Source organism: Hemitrygon akajei, chromosome 10 (assembly GCF_048418815.1).
Source record: "Hemitrygon akajei chromosome 10, sHemAka1.3, whole genome shotgun sequence".
Classification (NCBI taxonomy): Eukaryota; Metazoa; Chordata; class Chondrichthyes; order Myliobatiformes; family Dasyatidae; genus Hemitrygon; species Hemitrygon akajei.
The window spans coordinates 177,663,311-177,683,148 of record NC_133133.1 but is presented as its reverse complement, the minus strand read 5'-3'; the positions used below and the strand labels follow the sequence as shown (position 1 = coordinate 177,683,148).

The 19,838-nt window shown below is 45.1% G+C and overlaps 1 protein-coding gene across 6 annotated transcripts in view; it reads left to right on the top strand.

Annotated features, from left to right (window-relative positions):
- Positions 1-19,838, top strand: part of LOC140735008 (protein arginine N-methyltransferase 1-like) — a 152,636-nt gene that overhangs the window by 70,861 nt on the left and 61,937 nt on the right. The window lies entirely within an intron of this gene.

The following is a 19,838-nucleotide window of genomic DNA, read 5'->3' as shown; positions in this document are numbered from 1 at the left end:
TTAGAAAAATAGAGCGCTATGTGCTAGGGAAATTCTATGCAGTTTCTAGAGTAGGTTACATGGCTGGCACAACATTGTGGACTGAAGGGCCTGTAATGTGCTGTGAATTTCTATGTTCTATTTTCTATGTATCTATTCCAGCACTCACTAATGGCTGATTTATGGAGATTCAGTAAGGATGTAGTCAAAGAGCAGCAAGGCAGAGGAGGAGAAGTGCAACTGATGCAGACTTTGTGAGCTGGGTGGTCTTCCCTCAGCTTTATCAGTTTAATAAGTAGAGTTGGACCTTCTTATGATAGAGGTGTACCAGATGATAAGAGGCATAGATTGAGTGGATAGACGGATTATTTTTCCCACAGAAGAAATGTCTAATAACAGAGTGCATAATTTTAAGGTATTATAGTGAAGAAGGTAGGTATATGGGGTTGAGTGGGATCTGGGATCAGCCATGATGGAATGGCAGAGCAGACTTGATGGGCTGAATGGCCTAATTCTGCTCCTATGTTTTATGGTCTTATGGACTATACTCCCTCCCATCCATGTCCCTCCCCATCATGTCATCTCCAACCATGGAACTCCCCTCAATATCTTTCCCCTCCCTGTTTCTACACTCAATGTAACTGGACTCCATTTCCCTCCCTCCCTTTCCCTCCCCTACCACCCCTCCATGTACCTCCACACTGTATCCCTTCCTCTATGTTCCCCTCCTCCATATCCCTCCCAGAAGACTATAAGACCATGACATAGGAGCATAATTAAGCCATTTGGCCCTTCGAGTCTGCTCCGCCATTCAATCATGGCTGATCATTTTTCCCCCTCCTCAGACCCACTCCCTGGCCTTCTCCCCGTAACCTCTGATGCAATGGCCAATCATGAACCTATCAATCTCTGCATTAAATACCCCAATAACCTGGCCTCCACAGCTGCCTGTGGTAACACATTCCACAAACTCACCACCCTCTGGCTAAATAAATTTCTCCACATCTGTTTTAAATGGATGCCTCTCTCTATGGATCCTCTTGTCCAAGAGGATCCTCTTTCAACATTTGAAAGGTTTCGATGAGATCCCCCCCCCCCCATCCTTCTAAATTTCAGTGAGTACAAACCCAGAGCTATCAAACGTTTCTCATATGATAACACTTTCATTCCCAGAATCATCTTGTGAACCTCCTCTGGACCCTCTCCAATGTCAGTACATCTTTTCTAAGATGAGGAACCCAAAACTGTTCGCAATATCCAAGGTGAGGCCTCACCAGTGCCTTATAAAGCCTCAGCATCACATCTCTGCTCTTGTCCTCTCAACCTCTTGAAATGAATGCTAACATTGCATTTGCCTTCCTCACCACCAACTCAACCTGCAAGTTAACCTTTAGGGTGTTCTGCACAAGTCCTTTTGTATCTCAGATTTTTGGATTTTCTCCCCATTTAGAAAATAGTCTGCACATTTATTTCTGCTACCAAAGTGCATGACCATGCATTTTCCATCATTGCATTTCATTTGCCACTTTCTTGTCCATTCTCCTAATCTGTCTTAAGTCCTTAGGCAGCCTACTTATCTGCTCCCCTACCAATATTCACATCATCTGCACACTTGGCAACAAAGCCATTCTATTCCATCATTTAACTCATTGATATATAGCATAAAAAGAAATGATCCCAACACTGACCCCTGTGGAACACCACTAGTCACTGGCAGCCAACCAAACGTGGATCTTTTATTCCCACTCACTGCCTTCTTCAAATCGGCCAATGCTCTAACTATGCCAGTAACTTTCCTGTAATACCATGGGCTCTTAACTTGGTTAGCAACATCGTGTGGCACCTTGTCAACGGCCTTCTGAAAGTCTAAATATACAACATCCACTGCATCTACTTTATTTTGTTCTATGTCTCCTGTTACGTACATGCAACCGTGTGAAAGTACCAGCAATAGAACACACCCGGAGTCTGGTTTTGCTGTTAACAAAACACTATTATTAGTAACTACATCATATAGTAACTTAAACCAGGTAAATCAAAAGTTAACAATGGTATACATATATACATGTGTAAATATAATTCCCAAACTTATTCAAGCTCAGGTGGCAAGAGTTACAGTCTGTATTTAAGAAAGCTCAGTTCAATCCTCAGGTTAATTAATGCGAGATATTTGTAATCCAAAGGTGAGTGTTGTGAGAAGGCAATTGTGTCAATATTCCACAGATTCCATGACAGCAATACAAAATAACAATAGCAGTAGGTTTTATCTCCGAAGTTGTTCCACACCACACACAAAGTATCATCGACAGTGATCTTCAATGAATATCCTTTCAACACAAGTGGTACCACACCCGAATTCAGCTACGGGACATCCCAAAGTGGTGGCCACAGGATACCCAAACAGAATCCACATATAGATTATCACCAACAGTAGCTTATCACAAAGGGGACCATCTTCAAGGGAACCACCACCCAGGCAAAGGTTGACACACTGGTGGATTCCACAAGGTTACCCCAATCACACACAACGTGATAGCCACTTATCCAGTTCCACAACATATGAAATAACTCCAACAGTGATTTGCCACAGGGGTGCCTTTCTTCAGTGAACTTCCACACCCAGACAAGGGTAAACAAATATGTGGTATTCACAAAGGTTTTCCCTTCAACAGAGAACCCACTCCTGTGGATTAACTATGTGACAATCACACTTTTGTATCTGAATGGAAACAAATTTCACCCTCACAGGCTACTTGGAGAGAGAGTTCAAACAGTGATCTCTTTGTCACTAGATTTCTTCTGTTTCAAACCTTCCTCTCCTCTCTTCTCTCTGCAAACTTCTTCTAGTTGCAGCACTTGAGAGTCATTTATCAATAATCTGGATCAATCTCAACTCACCCCTTTGGGCTACTGAAAGTTTAAACCAACGACCGACTCACTGGTGTCTTCCATTGACCAAATCCATCTTGACTCCAATGGTGTGTCCTTGTATATTCAAAACAAGCCACGAGAAACCATAAAGATTCATTGTCCATCAAATAACTCCACCTCTCTCACCATAGTAACCAAGCAACTTTGTAATCAGTAGAAATCCAAAAGTGTCTAAAAGTCAGTCTCATTCTTTTGGTGTTTTAAAGTGACAGTCCACAGAAAAAATGAACCCTGGGGGTATATAACACTCCAAGTATTCCATAACCTCATCCTTAACAATTGACTCCAACATCGTCCCAACCACTCAGGTTAAGCTAACTGGTCTATAATTTCCTTTCCGCTGCCTTCCTCCTTTCTTAAAGAGTGGAGTGACATTTGCAGTTTTATAGTCCTCTGGCACCATGGCAGAGTCCAATGATTTTTGTAGGATCATTAGTAATGCCTCTATAATCTCAACCGCTACCTCTTTCAGAAGCCTAGGGTGCAGTTCATCTGGTCTGGGTGATTTATGTACCTTCAGGCCTTTCAGCTTTTTGAGCACTTTCTCCCTTGTAATATTAACTACACTCACTTCTCTTCCCTCACAATCTTAAACATCTGGCACACTGCTAGTGTCTTTCACAGTGAAGACTGATGCAAAATACTTATTTACCGTAGATTCCGGATTATAAGCCGCTACTTTTTTCCCACATTTTGAACAGCTTTGAACTCTGCGGCCTTTAATCCAGAGCGGCTAATACATGGTTTTTTTTCAAGCCGCCTCGTAAACATTTTGCCTCGTAACAGTAGACCAATAAAATTGATGAGTAGTTCACAGAGGTCCAATGAAATTGTACGATAAATCAAGCGCACTTTCACAATTAAATTATTGTAAATCAGTCATTTGTACTCACCCTCATCAACATGGAAAACACTCGAAGAAAAGCATTGTGCTGCCTTTATGGCAGTTACTTAGTTTATAATATTTTCGCTTAGTAATTCATTTTCTAGTTAAAGTTAGAAGTGTTTTAACTATATTTGTTTTCTGTACTACATCCCGGGATGCTATGACGTCACACCCGGTTTCGCCGCGTCTTGTGGAATATATACGGGAAGGTGGGGGCATTACGCGAGCGCATCAGACCCGAGCGCGTCAGACCCGAGCGCATCAGACCCGATTAGACCCGATCGCGTTACGCGAGCGCATCAGACCCGAGCACGTCAGACCCGATCGAGTTATGCGAGCGCGTCAGACCCGAGCGAAAACGCTGCTTTTAAGTTAAAGGCGATCAATAACTTTTCCTGGTAGGCTGCAGTATATATATTTTTACCAGTCGCTAGGAGATATTGGAATGTTGTTCGTGCTGTTCAGTAAAAAAGTATATGCAACGTAATTTGTGTTACCGATACGTATGTATATTTAAAAGTAGCGGTGCGGCCTAAAATCCGGTGCGGCCTTTACAATTAAAAAATTGATTTTATTTCTAAAATTAGAGCCAGCGGCTTTTAATCAGGTGTGCTCTGTAGTCCGGAATCTACGGTAGTTCATCTGCCATCTCCTTGTCCCCGTTATTATTTCTCCAGCCTCCTTTTCTAGTGGTCCTATATCCACTCTCATCTATCTTTTATTTTTACAAACTTGAAAAAGCTTTTACCATCCACTTTGATATTCTTTGCTCGCTTGCTTTCATAGCTCAGCATCCACATCACTGAGGACCTCCCATAGTCTGTACACATCAGCTGTGTGGTGAAAAAGGCACAAAAGCACCTCTTTCACCTTAGACGGTTGAGGAAGTTTGGTATGGCCCCCCAGATCCTAAGAACTTTCTACAGGGGCACAATTGAGAACATCCTGACTGGCTGCCACACTGACTGGTATGGGAACTGTACCTCCCTTAATCGCAGGACTCCGCAGAGAGTGGTGTGGACAGCTCAGCACATCTGTAGTTGTGAACTTCAGGACATTTACAAGAACAGGTATGTGAAAAGGGCTTGTAGGATCACTGGGGACCCGAGTCACCCCAACCGCAATCTATTCCAGCTGCTACCATTCAGGAAGCGGTGCTGCAGCATAAAAGCCAGGACCAACAGGCTTCGGGACTGCTTCTTCCACCAGGCCATCAGGCTGGTGAACTCACACTGACTTGTGTGTACTCTGTATTACATTGACTATTATATTTATTATAAATTATTATGATTGCGCATTGCACATTTAGATGGAGACATGACGTGAAGATTTTTATTCCTTGTGTATGTGAAGAATGTAAGAAATAAATTCAATTCAATTCAATATTTCATCTTTTCCCTCCTACTGATTCTTTTAGTTGCTCTCTGTAGGTTTTTGAAAGCTCTCCAATCCTCTCTTCCGATTAATTTTTGCTTTGTTGTATGCCCTCTCTTATGCTTTTACATCAGCTTTAACTTCTTTTGTCAGCCACGGTAGTACTATGTTGCTATTTGAGCATTTGTTTGTTTTTTGGAATACATCTATCCTGCACCTTCCTCATTTTTCCAAGAAACTCAAGCCATAGCTGCTCTGCTGTCATCCCTGCCAGCATCTCCATAGACCATAGACCATAAGACAAAAGAGCAGAAGTCGGCCATTTGGCCCATCAAGTCTGCTCCACCATTTCATCATGAGCTGATTCAATCTCCCCTTTAGTTCCATTACCCCACTTTCTCACCATAACCTTTGATGCCCTGACTACTGAGATACCTATCGATCTCTGCCTTAAATACAGACAACGACTTGGCCTCCACTGTTGCCCATGGCAACAAATTCCATAGACTCACCACCCTCTGGCTAAAAATATTTTTTTGCATCTCTATTCTGAATGGGCGCCCTGCAATCTTCAAGTCATGTCCTTTCGTACTAGACTCCCCCACCATGGGAAACAACTTTGCCACATCCACTCTGTCCATACCTTTCAACATTCGAAATGTTTCTATGAGGTCCCCCCTCATTCTTCTAAACTCCAAGGAGTACAGTCCAAGAGCAGTCAAACGTTCCTCATATGTTAACCCTCTCATTCTGGTGAATCTTCTCTGAACCCTCTTCAATGTCAGCACATCCTTTCTTAAATAAGGAGCCCAAAACTGCACACAGTACTCCAAGTGAGGTCTTACCAGTGCATTATAGAGCCTCAACATCACATCCCTGCTCCTATACTCTATTCCTCTAGAAATGAATGCCAACATTGCATTCGCCTTCTTCAGCACCGACTCAACCTGGAGGTTAACCTTAAGGGTATCCTGCACGAGGACTCCCAAGTCCCGTTGCATCTCAGAACTTTTAATTCTCTCTCCATTTAAATAATAGTCTGCCCGTTTATTTCTTCTACCAAAGTGCATGACCGTACACTTCCCGACATTGTAATTCATTTGCCACTTCTTTGCCCATTCCTCCAATCTATCCAAGTCTCTCTGCAGACTCTCTGTTTCCTCAGCACTACCAGCCCCTCCACCTATCTTTGTATCATCAGCAAACTTAGCCACAAAGCCATCTATTCCATAATCCAAATCGCTGATATGCAACGCAAAAAGAAACGGCCCCAACACGGACCCCTGTGGAAAACCACTGGTAACCGGCAGCCAATCAGAACGGGATCCCTTTATTCCCACTCTCTGTTTCCTGCCAATCATCCAACACTCTATCCACGTACATAACTTTCCTGTAATTCCATGGGCTCTTGGTTTAGCCTCATGTGGGGCACCTTGTCAAAGGCCTTCTGAAAATCCAAATACACAACATCCACTGCATCTCCCTTGTCTAGCCTACTTGTAATTTCCTTAAAAAATTGCACTAGGTTTGTCAGGCAGGATTTTCCTTTAAGGAAACCATGCTGAGTTCTGCCTATTTTGTCATATGCCTTCAGGTACTCCGTAACCTCATCCTTGACAATCGACTCCAACAACTTCCCAACCACCGATGTCAAGCTAACAGGTCTATAAATTTCTTTTTTGCTTCCTTGCCCCCTTATATAACCATATAACAATTACAGCACGGAAACAGGCCATCTTGGCCCTTCTAGTCCATCCCGAACGCATACTCTCACCTAGTCCCACTGACCCGCACTCAGCCCATAATCCTCCATTCCTTTCCTGTCCATATACCTATCCAATTTTACTTTAAATGACAATACCGAACCTGCCTCTACCACTTCTACTGGAAGCTCATTCCACACAGCTACCACTCTCTGAGTAAAGAAATTCTCCTTCGTGTTACCCTTAAACTTTTGCCCCCTAACTCTCAACTCATGTCCTCTTGTTTGAATCTCCCCTACTCTCAATGGAAAAAGCCTATCCATGTCAACTCTATCTATCCCCCTCATAATTTTAAATACCTGTATCAAGTCCCCCCTCAACCTTCTACGCTTCAAAGAATAAAGACCTAACTTGTTCAATCTTTCCCTGTAACTTAGGTGCTGAAACCCAGGTAACATTCTAGCAAATCTTCTCTGTACTCTCTCTATTTTGTTGACACCTTTCCTATAATTCGGTGACCAGAACTGTACACAATACTCCAAATTCGGCCTTACCAATGCCTTGTACAATTTTAACATTACATTCCAACTCCTATACTCAATGCTCTGATTTATAAAGGCCAACATACCAAAAGCTTTCTTCACCACCCTATCCACATGAGATTCCACCTTCAGGGAACTATGTACCATTATTTCTAGATCACTCTGTTCTACTGCATTCTTCAATGCCCTACCATTTACCATGTATGTCCTATTTGGATTATTCCTACCAAAATGCAGCACCTCACACTTATCAGCATTAAATTCCATTTGCCATCTTTCAGCCCACTCTTCTAACTGGCCTAAATCTCTCTGCAAGCTTTGAATTATCCACAACGCCACCTACCTTAGTATCATCTGCATACTTACTAATCCAATTTACTACCCCATCATCCAGATCATTAATGTATATGACAAACAACATTGTACAGATCCCTAAGGCACACCACTAGTCACCGGACTCCAACCTGACAAACAGTTATCCACCACTACTCTCTGGCATCTCCCATCCAGCCACTGTTGAATCCATTTTACTACTTCAATATTAACACCTAAAGATTGAACCTTCCTAACAAACTTTCTGTGCAGAACCTTGTCAAAGGCCTTACTGAAGTCCATATCTTTACCGTCTTCAACTTTCTAGTAACCTCTTCAAAAAATTCAATAAGATTTGTCAAACATGACTTTCCACACACAAATCCATGTTGACTGTTTCTAATCAGACCCTGTCTATCCAGATAATTATATATACCATCACTAAGAATACTTTCCATTAATTTACCCACCACTGAACTTTGTCAAAGACCTTACTGAAGTCCATATAGACAACATCTACTGCTTTACCCTCTTCAACCTTCTTAAAATAGCAGAGTGACGTTTGCAATCTTCCAGTCCTCTGGAACCAGGCCAGAATCTATCGACTTTTGAAAGATCATTGCTAATGCCTCCACAATCTCCACTGCTACTTCCGTCAGAACACGAGGGTGCATTCCATCTGGTCCAGGAGATTTACCTACTCTTAGACTATTCAGCTTCCTGAGTACTTTCTCTGTCGTAATTGTGACTGCACATATTTCTCTTCCCTGGCAGCCTTGAATGTCCAGTATATTGCTGATGTCTTCCTCAGTGAAGACTGATGCAAAATACTTGTTCAGTTCCTCTGCTATCTCCTTATCTCCCATTATAATTTCTCCAGCATCATTTTCTATCGGTCCTATATCTACTCTCACCTGTCTTTTACTCTTTATATACTTGAAAAAGCTTTCAGTATCCTCTTTGATATTATTTACTAGCTTCCTTTCAATCTCCTTCCAATTTGGCCTACTCCTCTCTCATACCACTGTAATTTCCTTTTACTCCACTGAAATACAGCTACATCAGACTTTACTTTCTCCCTATTAAATTTCAAGTTGAACTCAATCATATTGTGATCACTGGTTCCTAAGGATTCTTTTACTTTAAGCTCCCTAATCATCTCCAGATCTTTACACAACATGCAATCCAGTATAGCTGTTCTTGAGATCCATTTCCAACCTGATTTTCCCAATTGACCTCCATGTTGAAATCTCCCATGACTATCATAGCATTATCTTTTGACATGCCTTCTCTACTGTTGTAATCTGTGGTCCACATACCAGCTCCTGTATATAACTGCTATCAGGGTCGATTTATCCTTGCAGTTCCTTAACTCAATCCACAAGGATTCAACATCTTCCGATCCTATGTCACATCTTTCTACTGATTTGATTCCATTCTTTACCAACAGAGCCATGCCATCCATTTGCCTACCTTCCTATCCCTCTGATACAATGTGTAACCTTGGACATTCAGCTCCCAACTCCAACCATCCTTCAGCCACAATTCAACGGCTATAACATCGTACCTGGCGATCTGTAATAGTGCAACAAGATCATCCACTTTATTTCTTATACTACGTGCATTGAAATACAACAATTTGAGTGCTACATTTGCTACTCCTTTTGTTTCTGCATCCCTTATGCACTGAAACTCACCCTGCTGGCTGCAATTATATCCTGTCATCTGCCTGCCTTCCTGACAGCCTAACTGCACACTATCTTTGCTTTTTTACCATCTGACCTTTCCTGAGTCCCTTTACTCCTGTTCCCACCCCCTCGCCAAATGAGGATAAGCCCTCCCCAAAAGCACTAACAAATCTGCCCGTGAGAATATTGGTTTCTCTTGGGTACAGGTGGTACCTATCACTTTTGAACAGGTCATACCTCCCCCAGAAGAAACTCCAAAGATCCAAAAATCTGAAGACCTGCCCCTTGAACCAGTTTTTCATCTACACATTAATATGCCAAATCATCCTGTTTCCATCCTCACTGGCATGTGGCACAGGCAGAAATCCAGAAATTACTACATGGGACGTCCTGCTTCTCAACTTTCTACCTAGCTCTCTAAATTCCCTTTTCAGGACCTTTTTTGCTTTTCTTCCTATGTCATTGGTACCAATATGTACCAAGACATTTGGCTGCTTTCCCTCCCTCTCCCTCCCCTTCATGAACCTCACCTCAATATCCCTCCAATCAATATCCCAACAATCCAGACCCCTCCAATCCATGTACAACCCCTCAATGTACCACCTCTCGATATCCCTCCCCTCCATTTCTCTTACTTCTACATTTCTTCCCCATATCCCAACCCTCCATTTACTCCCCTCCATAACCCTCCTTTCAATATACTTCCCCTCAATATCACTCTTACTCATATCCTTCCAATCCATATTCCTCCTCTTCATGTACCTCCCTTCCATGTGCCTCCCCTCCAACTACCACCCTCCATGTCCCTCCCCTCCATGTCTCCCCTCTCCATGTCTTTCCCCTCCATGTATCTACCCTGCATGTCCCTCCCCTCCATGTCCCTCCTCCATATCCCTCCCCTCCACATTCCTCCATATCCCTCCATCTCATTCCTCTCCATGTCCCTTCCCTTCATGACACTCCCTATTTCCCTTCCCTCCATGCAACTCTCCTTCATCCCTACCCTCAATATCCCTTCTCTCCATATATGTCCCCACTCATATCCACTCAATAATACACCCTCAATATTCCCCCAATCCCTGCAATCTATGACCCACCTGTCTAAGTCAACCCCTCCATGTCCCTCCTCTTTAAGTATCTTCCCCATTTACCTCCATTCCCTATACCTCCCTACCCTATCACTCTGCTCAATGTCCCTCCCATCAATGAAACTCCCAGCCATATCCCTCCTTTCCATGATCCCACCATTTTCATCCCCTCCATGTACCCCTCCTCCATATATCTCCTCTCCTTTTATCTCCTCTATTTAACTTCCCTTCATTTATCTCCCCTCCCTATCACTCTCCTTAATGCCACTGCCCACAATGCCCTTCCCCTCCATGTATCTCCCCACTGTGTTCATCATTTCAATGTCCTGCCACTCAATATCCCACCACTTCATGTACCTCCCCTCCATATCTCTCCCCTAAATATCAATCTCCTCAATATCCTTACCCTCCATGACACTCCCCTTCATTTCCCTCCCCTCAATGTTCCTTTGCTCCATGTTGCTCCACTCTCTGCCTGCCTTGATGCACCTACCCTCCATGTCCCTCCCCTCAACATCACTCTACTCAATATCCTTCCCCTCTATGTCCCTGTCCATATCCTTCTCCTCCATGTCCATCCTCTCCATGTCCTTTCCATCCGTCTCCCTCCCCTCCATCTACATCCCCTCCATTCACCCCACTCCATGACCCTCCTCTCAATATCACTCCCCTCCATATCATTCTCCTCCACATCCCTCCAATCCATATTCAGATTCAGTTTATTGTCACTTAGAAACCACAAATGCAATGCAGTTAAAAAATGAGACAACGTTCCTCCAGAATGATATCACAAAAGCACATGACAAAACAGACTACACCAGAAAATCCACATAACGTTTGGCAATCCCCAATCCAGAATCCGGAGAGGCTGCTGCGTATTAATATTGTGCTACCATCTTAGCGCGTTCTCTGGAAAGGAGCTCCAAATCCATCAGACCAAAAACTAAAGCTACAAGACCTGCACAAAACCACATAGTTACAACAGTGCAAACAATAGCATAATTGATAAAAAAAACAGACCATGGGCACAGTAAAAATAGTCCAAAGATGTTAAAGGACTATAAGTTCAAAAGAAATCACCACACAGTTTCCACAAGTCCCCAGGGTCCCGACAGACTCGCCATCCCATGCCAGCGGCAGAAGGGAATACCCCCGCTATGGACTTCCACTGCACCGCCCGACGCAGCACACAATGAAAGCTCCGTCGAACCCAGCCTCGCAGACTCAGCACACACCGAAAGCAACTTGACCGCAGCGGACTCCAAGTCCGTCGAACATCCGAGCGGACGACCATCCCCTCCGGCACAGCTTCTCTGAGCACCATCCTCTGCTAAGCATTTTAAGACGGCCCCGCCAACAGCCATTGGCAACATGACCCCGAGGACTGGGGGCCTGTTCTTCACAGCAGAGTCCCAGACCTCTCAGCAGCAGCAACAACGAAGAAGGTCTTCCTGGAGATTTCCCAATATTCCTCCGTGCTCCCACGTCTGTTTTCAATCGATTATGATTGCGCACGGCACCCCACTTCACAAATAACAGATAATCAGCTCCAGAGTGGCCGCTGCAAGCTGCGTTGTGCCGCCATCTTGGAAATTGGAAATCCATATCCCACTGATCCATGTACTTCCCCTCCATGTATATCCCCTGCATTTACCTACACTCCATACCTGTCCTTCCAGACCAGGTCACTCTACTCCACGACCCTCCCTTCCATGCCCCTCCCCTCCATCTCACTCCCCACCATGTACCTCCATCTGTGTACTTCCCCTCCATTTCCCTCTCCTCCATGTAGCGATCGTCCATGTCCATCTGCTCCATGTCCCTAACCTCCATATCCCTCCCCTCCATGCCAGTCCCCCTCCTTATTCCTCCATTCCATATACCTACCCCTCCATATCACTCCACTCCATGATACCTCCATTTCCATCCTCTGCATTAACCACTCCTCCATATATCTTCCATCCATTTACCTCCTCATCATTCTCCTCGATGTCCCTCCCCACAATGCTCCTCCTCTTCATGTATCTCCCCAGTATGTCCATCACTTCAAAATCCTACCAGTCAATATCCCTCCCTTCCACATCCCTTTCCTCCTTGTCTCACCCTTCCATGACCCTCACCTCCAGATTCCTCCCCTCCATATCCCTTCCCTCCATGGACCTCCCTTCCATTTCCCTCCCCTCCATGTCCCTCCACTCAAGGTCCCTCCACTCCATGTATCTCCCCACTATATCTCCCCTTAATATCCCTCCCCTCCATGTCACTCAGCTCAATATCATTCCCATGTCCTTTGTGACCTTGTACAACCCCACCATGTTCATCCCTCCCCACGTCCCTCCCTTTTGTGTCACTCACTTCTCTGTTCCTTCTCTCCATTTACCTCCCCTACATTTAGCTCCCTCCATGAACCTTCCCTCCATATCCCTCTCTTCATATCCCTCCCCTCAATATTGCTCTCCTTTATGACCCACTCCTCCCATTTATGTCCATCCTTCCATGTCTCTCACCTCCGTCCCTTCCTTCCATTTACCACTCCTTCCCTCCATATCCTTCCCCTCCATGAATCTCCTCTCCATGTCCCTCCCCTTCATGACACTCACCTCTATTTTCATCTCCTCCATGCAGCTTCCCTCAATGTCCCTCTGCTCAATGTCACTCCCCTCAGTGCCCCACCCCTCAGTGAAACTCCCCTCTATGATCCCTCCATTTCCATACCCCCATTTAACACTCGTCCATGTATCTCCCCTTTGTTCACCTTCCCACATTTACCTCCCATCCCTATCACTCAAACTAATCACTTCAATATCTAGCCACTCAATATCCCTCATCCTCATGTACCGTTCTTCCACATCCCTCCCCTCCATATCCTTTCCCTTGATAACCTTCCATGCCCCTACCCTCCATGTCCCTTGCCTCCATATCCTTCCTCTCCACATATCCCTTGCTTCCCCTCCATTTCCCTCTCCTCCAAGTACCTGCCTTCCAAGTACTTCCCCTCCATGTCACTACCCTCCATATTGCTCCTCTCAATAAAACTCCCTACAATATCCTTTTCCTCAATGTCCCTCCCCTCAATATCCATTCCCTCAATGTCCCTCCTCTCCATGTATCTTCCCTCCATGTCCCTCCCCTCCATGTATCTCCCCACTATATCTCACCTCAATATCCTGCCCCTATCACTCCACTCAATATCATTTACTTCTATGTTCCTCCCCTCCTTGTCTCTCCCTTCCTTGTCTCTCTTCTCCATGTCCATCCCCTGCATGTCCCACTCCTCCATGTCACTCACCTCCCAGTCCTTTTCCTCCATATACCTCCCTTTCATATCCCTCTCATAGAAAATAGAACATAGAATAGTACAGCACGTTACAGGCCCTTCGGCCCACAATGTTGTGCCGACCCTCAAACACTGCCTCCCATATAACCCCCCACCTTAAATTCCTCCATATACCTGTCTAGTAGTCTCTTAAACTTCACTAGTGTATCTGCCTCCATCATTGACTCAGGCAGTGCATTCCACACACCAACCACTCTCTGAGTGAAAAACCTTCCTCTAATATCTCCCTTGAACTTCCCTCCCCTTACCTTAAAGCCATGTCCTCTTGTACTGAGCCAGTGGTGCCCTGGGGAAGAGGCGCTGGCTGTCCACTCTGTCTATTCCTCTTAATATCTTGTACACTTCTTTTATGTCCCCTCTCATCCTCCTTCTCTCCAAAGAGTAAAGCCCTAGCTCCCTTAATCTCTGATCATAATGCATAGTCTCTAAACCAGGCAGCATCCTGGTAAATCTCCTCTGTACCCTTTCCAATGCTTCCACATCCTTCCTATACTGAGGCGACCAGAACTGGACACAGTACTCCAAGTGTGGCCTAACCAGAGTTTTATAGAGCTGCATCATTACGTTGTGACTTAAACTCTATCCCTCGACTTATGAAAGCTAACACCCCACAAGCTTTCTTAACTACCTTATCTACCTGTGAGGCAACTTTCAGGGATCTGTGGACATGTTCCCCCAGATCCCTCTGCTCCTCCACACTACCAAGTATCCTGCCATTTACTTTATACTCTGCCTTGGAGTTTGTCCTTCCAAAGTGTACCACCTCACACTTCTCCGGGATGAACTCCGTCTGCCACTTCTCAGCCCACTTCTGCATCCTATCAATGTCTCTCTGCAGTCTTTGACAATCCTCTACACTATCTACACCACCACCAACTTTTGTGTCATCTGCAAACTTGCCAACCCACCCTTCTACCCCCACATCCAGGTCATTAATAAAAAACACAAAAAGTAAAGGTCCCAGAACAGATCCTTGTGGGACACCACTAGTCACAACTCTCCAATCTGAATGTACTCCCTCCACCACGACCCTCTGCCTTCTGCAGGCAAGCCAATTCTGAATCCACCTGGCCAAACTTCCCTGGATCCCATGCCTTCTGACTTTCTGAATAAGTCTACAGTGTAGAACCTTGTCAAATGCCTTACTAAAATCACATCCACTGCACTACCCTCATCTATATGCCTGGTCACCTCCTCAAAGAACTCTATCAGGCTTGTTAGGTATGATCTGCCCTTCACAAAGCCATGCTGACTGTCCCTGATCAGACCATGATTCTCTAAATGCCCATAGATCCTATCTCTAAGAATCTTTTCCAGCAGCTTTCCCACCACAGATGTAAGGCTCACTGGTCTATAATTACCTGGACTATCCCTGCTACCATTTTTGAACAAGGGGACAATATTCGCCTCCCTCTAATCCTTCAGTACCATTCCCGTGGACAACGAAGACATAAAGATCCTAGCCAGAGGCTCAGCAATCTCTTCCCTTGCCTCGTGGAGCAGCCTGGGGAATATTCCGTCAGTCCCCGGGGACTTATCTATCCTAATGTATTTTAACAACAACACCACCTCCTCTCCCTTAATATCAACATGCTCCAGAACATCAACCTCACTCATATTGTCCTCACCGTCATCAAGTTCCCTCTCAGTGGTGAATACCGAAGAAAAGTATTCATTGAGGACCTCGCTCACTTCCACAACCTCCAGGCATATCGTCCCACTTTTATCTCTAATCGGTCCTACCTTCACTCCTGTCATCCTCTTGTTCTTCACATAATTGAAGAATGCCTTGGGGTTTTCCTTTACCCTACTCACCAAGGCCTTCTCATGCCCCCTTCTTGCTCTTCTCAGCCCCTTCTTAAGCTCCCTTCTTGCTACCCTATATTCCTCAATAGACCCATCTGATTCTTGCTTCCTAAACCTCATGTATGCTGCCTTCTTCCACCTGACTAGATCCCTGTCAATATTACTCACCTCTATGCCACTCTCCTTCATGTCCCTCCCCTTTAAGTCTGCCTTTTCCATGTCTCTCACCTCCCTGTTCCTCCCTTCCATGAACCTCCAGGCCCCTTCATGACACTCACCTCCACTTCCATCCCCTCATGCAGCTCCCCTCAATGTCCCTCCACTCAATGTTGCTCCAATCAATGTCTCTCCCCTCAATGAAACTCCCCCCATGTCCCTCCCCTCTATGTTCTCCCCTCCATATCTCACCCCTCCATATACATTCCCTCCATTCGTTCCCCTTCATAACCCTCCTCTGAATATCCTTCACTTCAGTATCACTCTCCTCCAATCCATGTACCTATCTTCCATATCCTTCCTCCATGTAACATCTCTCCATTTCCCCCCCTCCATGTCTCTCCCTCCATGTACCTCCCCTGCATGTAACTGCCCTCCAAATCCCTTCCCTCAATGTCCCTCTAGACCGTATCCCTCCACTCCAAGTATCTCCCATCGCTGTACCCCAATCGAAGAAGCTCCACTCCATATCCCTCCCCTCAATATCACTTCCCACAATTTACCTTTCCTCAATGTCCCTCCTCTCAATATCTCCCCTCAATATTTTTCCCCCACTTACCTCCTCTGCATATCCCTTACCTCAATATCCCTCCATTTTATATCCCTCCGCTCCACAACCCTTCCTTCCATGTATCTCCCCTCCTGTACATCCATGCACCTCCCTTCCATATATATCCATATGCTCCATAGCCTTCCCTGCCATGTCACTCTCCTCCATGTCTCTCCCCTCAATATCCTTCCCCCATGAAACTCCCCTTCATTTCCACCCCCAATGTTCCTCTGTTCCATATCACTTCCCTCCATGTACCTCCCTTCCATGAACCTCAACTCCATGAACCTTCCCTCTATATCCCTTGTCTCCATTATTTCCACTCCATCTCCCTCCCCTCCATGTATAGTGGCATGCAAAATTTTGGGCACCTCTGGTCAAAATTTCTGTTACTGTGAATAGTTAAGTGAGTAGAAGATGAACTGATCTCCAAAAGTCATAAAGTTAAAGATAAAACATCCTTTTCAACATGTTAAGCAAGATTAGTGTATTATTTTTGTTTTGTACAATTTTAAAGTGGGGGAAAAAAGGAAAAAAGCGCCATGCAAAAGTTTGGGAACCCCAAGAGATTTGAGCTCTCTGGTAACTTTTACCTCGGTCTCAGGCCTTAATTAGCTTGTTAAGACTATGGCTTGTTCAGTCATCATTAGGAAAGGCCAGGTGATGCAAATTTCAAAGCTTTATAAATACCCTGACTTCTCAAACCTTGTCCCAACAATCAGCAGCCATGGGCTCCTCTAAGCAGCTGCCTAGCACTCTGAAAATCAAAATAAATGATGCCCACAAAGCAGGAGAAGGCTATAAGAAGATAGCAAAGTGTTTTCAGGTAGCCACTTCCTCAGTTCATAACGTAGTTAACAGGAATGGTGGAGGTCAAGTTGAGGTCTGGAAGACCAAGTAAACTTTCCAAGAGAACTGCTAATGCGAGGAAATCTGTAGATGCTAGAAATTCAAGCAACACACACAAAATGCTGGTGGAACGCAGCAGGCCAGGCAGCATCTATAGGGAGAAGCGCTGTCGATGTTTTGGGCTGAGACCCTTCGTCAGAGAGAAAAAACTGCTTATAGGATTACTAGAAAGGCAAATCAAAACTCCCGTTTGACTGCAAAAGACCTTCAGGAAGATGTAACAGACTCTGGAGTGGAGGTACACTGTTCTACTGTGCAACAACATCTGCACAATTATAACCTTCATGGAAGAGTCATCAGAAGAAAACCTCTCCTGCATCCTCACCACAAAATTTAGCATCAGACGTTCGCAAAGGAACATCTAAACAAGTCTGAAGCATTTTGGAAACGAGTCCTATGGACTGGTGAAGTTAAAATAGAACGTTTTGGCCGCAAGAGCAAGGGTATGTTTGGTGAAAAAAGGCTGCAGATTTTCATGAAAAGAACATCTCTCCAACTGTTAAGCACAAGGGTGGATTGATCATGCTTTGGGCTTGTGTTGCAGCCAGTGGCACAGGGAACATTTCACTGGTAGAGGGAAGAATGAATTCAATTAAATACCAGCAAATTCTGGAAGCTAACATCACACCATCTTGCTTAAAATATTAAAGAAATGTGTCATCTTTAACTTTAGCCTTTTGGAAATCAGGTCATCTTTTACTCGCTTAGCTATTCACAGTAACAGAAGTTTTGACCAGGGGTGCCCAAACTTTTGCATGCCTTCTACAACCCTCCTCTCAATATCACTCTCCTCTACATCCCTCCAATTCATATCCCCCCACTCCATGTACCTTCCCTCCATATCCTCCCCTCCATGCATCTTCACTGCATGAATTACCCTTCTGTATCCTGTCGCTCAATGTCCCTCCAAACCGTATCTCTCCCCTCAATGCCCCTCTCCCTCCATGTACCTTCTCCATGTAACATCACACCATATCCCTTCCCTCCATATCCCTCCCTTCCATTTCCCTCCTCTCCTTGTCCCTTCCCTCCATGACACTTCCCCCAGTGTCCACCACTCTGTACCCTCCCTTAAATGTCCCTCCGCTCCATATCCCTTTCCTCCAGGTTCACCATCTCCACATCCCTCCCTCCATTGCTCTCCCCTCTATATACATACCCTCCAAGTACCTCCCCTCTAGTTCACTCCCCTCCATGTCTCTCACCTCCACATCTCTTCCCTCAATGTATCTCCCCTCCATTTCCCTTCCCTCCAAGTACCTCCCAACTTCACACCCTCCATAACCCTTCTCTCAATAATATTCCCCTCAATATCCTTCCCCATGACACTATCCTTTATTTCCCTCCTCTCAATGTTTGTCTGTTTTATATCCCTCCACTTGATGTACCTCCCTCCATAATCCTCCCCTCCATGAACCTCTGCTCTGTCCCTCCTCTCCATGAACCTCCCCTCAGTATCCCTCCCCACCACATCCCCCCCTCCATGTATCTTTCCTCCCTTCCATGTCCCTCATCTCCTTGTCCCTTGTCCATATCACACTCCTCCATTTATCTCCCCTCCATATCACCCTTCCAGGAACCTCCCCTCCATGTATCTCTTCTCTATGTTCCTCCCATTGATGTACCTTCCCTCTATTTACCTCCCCTCTATCCCTCTTCTCAAAGTCCCTGCCTTCCATTTGTCTCCTAATATGTCCCTCACTTCAATATCCTGCCACCCAATATCTTTCCCCTCTTCATACTTACCCTCTATATTCATTCCCTCAATATCCTTCCCCTCCATGTCCGTCCCCTCCTTATCCCTTTCCTCCATGTCTCTTCCTTTATGTCCATCCCTTCCATGTCTCTCACCTTCCTGTCCCTTCCCTCCATATTACTACCTTCCATTTACCTCCCCTCAATATGCTCCCCCTCCACATCATTCCACTTCATGTCCTTCCCCTCAATGTCCTTCCGCTCTATGTCCCTCCCCTTCAAGTCCCTCCACTCTATATCCATCCTCTCCATGTACCTCCCCTTTATGTCCCTCCTCCATGTCCTTCCCTTCCATATCTCTCCTCTCCATGTACCATCCCTCCATATCCCTCTGCTCCATGTCCCTATCCAAATGTCTCTAAAATGTTGTACCTGCCCCTGCTGTTTCTGCTAACAACTGATTATCTCTGTCATCGTTACGTATACCTCTATCATCAGCAAAGTTGCTAATTATGGCAGGCACATTAACATTCAAATTTACATAAGACTATAATGAATAGAAGTCCTAACACTGACCTCTGTGGCAGCTCACTAGTCACATTCCTCTGGTTGGAGAATTGACCTTCATCTATCATCCTTTGCTCTCCTACCATCGAGTCAATTCAGAAATGAACTTGCTCGATGCCCCTGAATTAAACCACTGAAACTCTGCCTGTAGACCTGCCTCAACCACCACCCAGGGTGCACGTTCTAGGCACCCACCACTATCTGTGTTTATAAAAAGCTTGTCTTGCACCCCTTACTGATACCTACAGCAGGGGT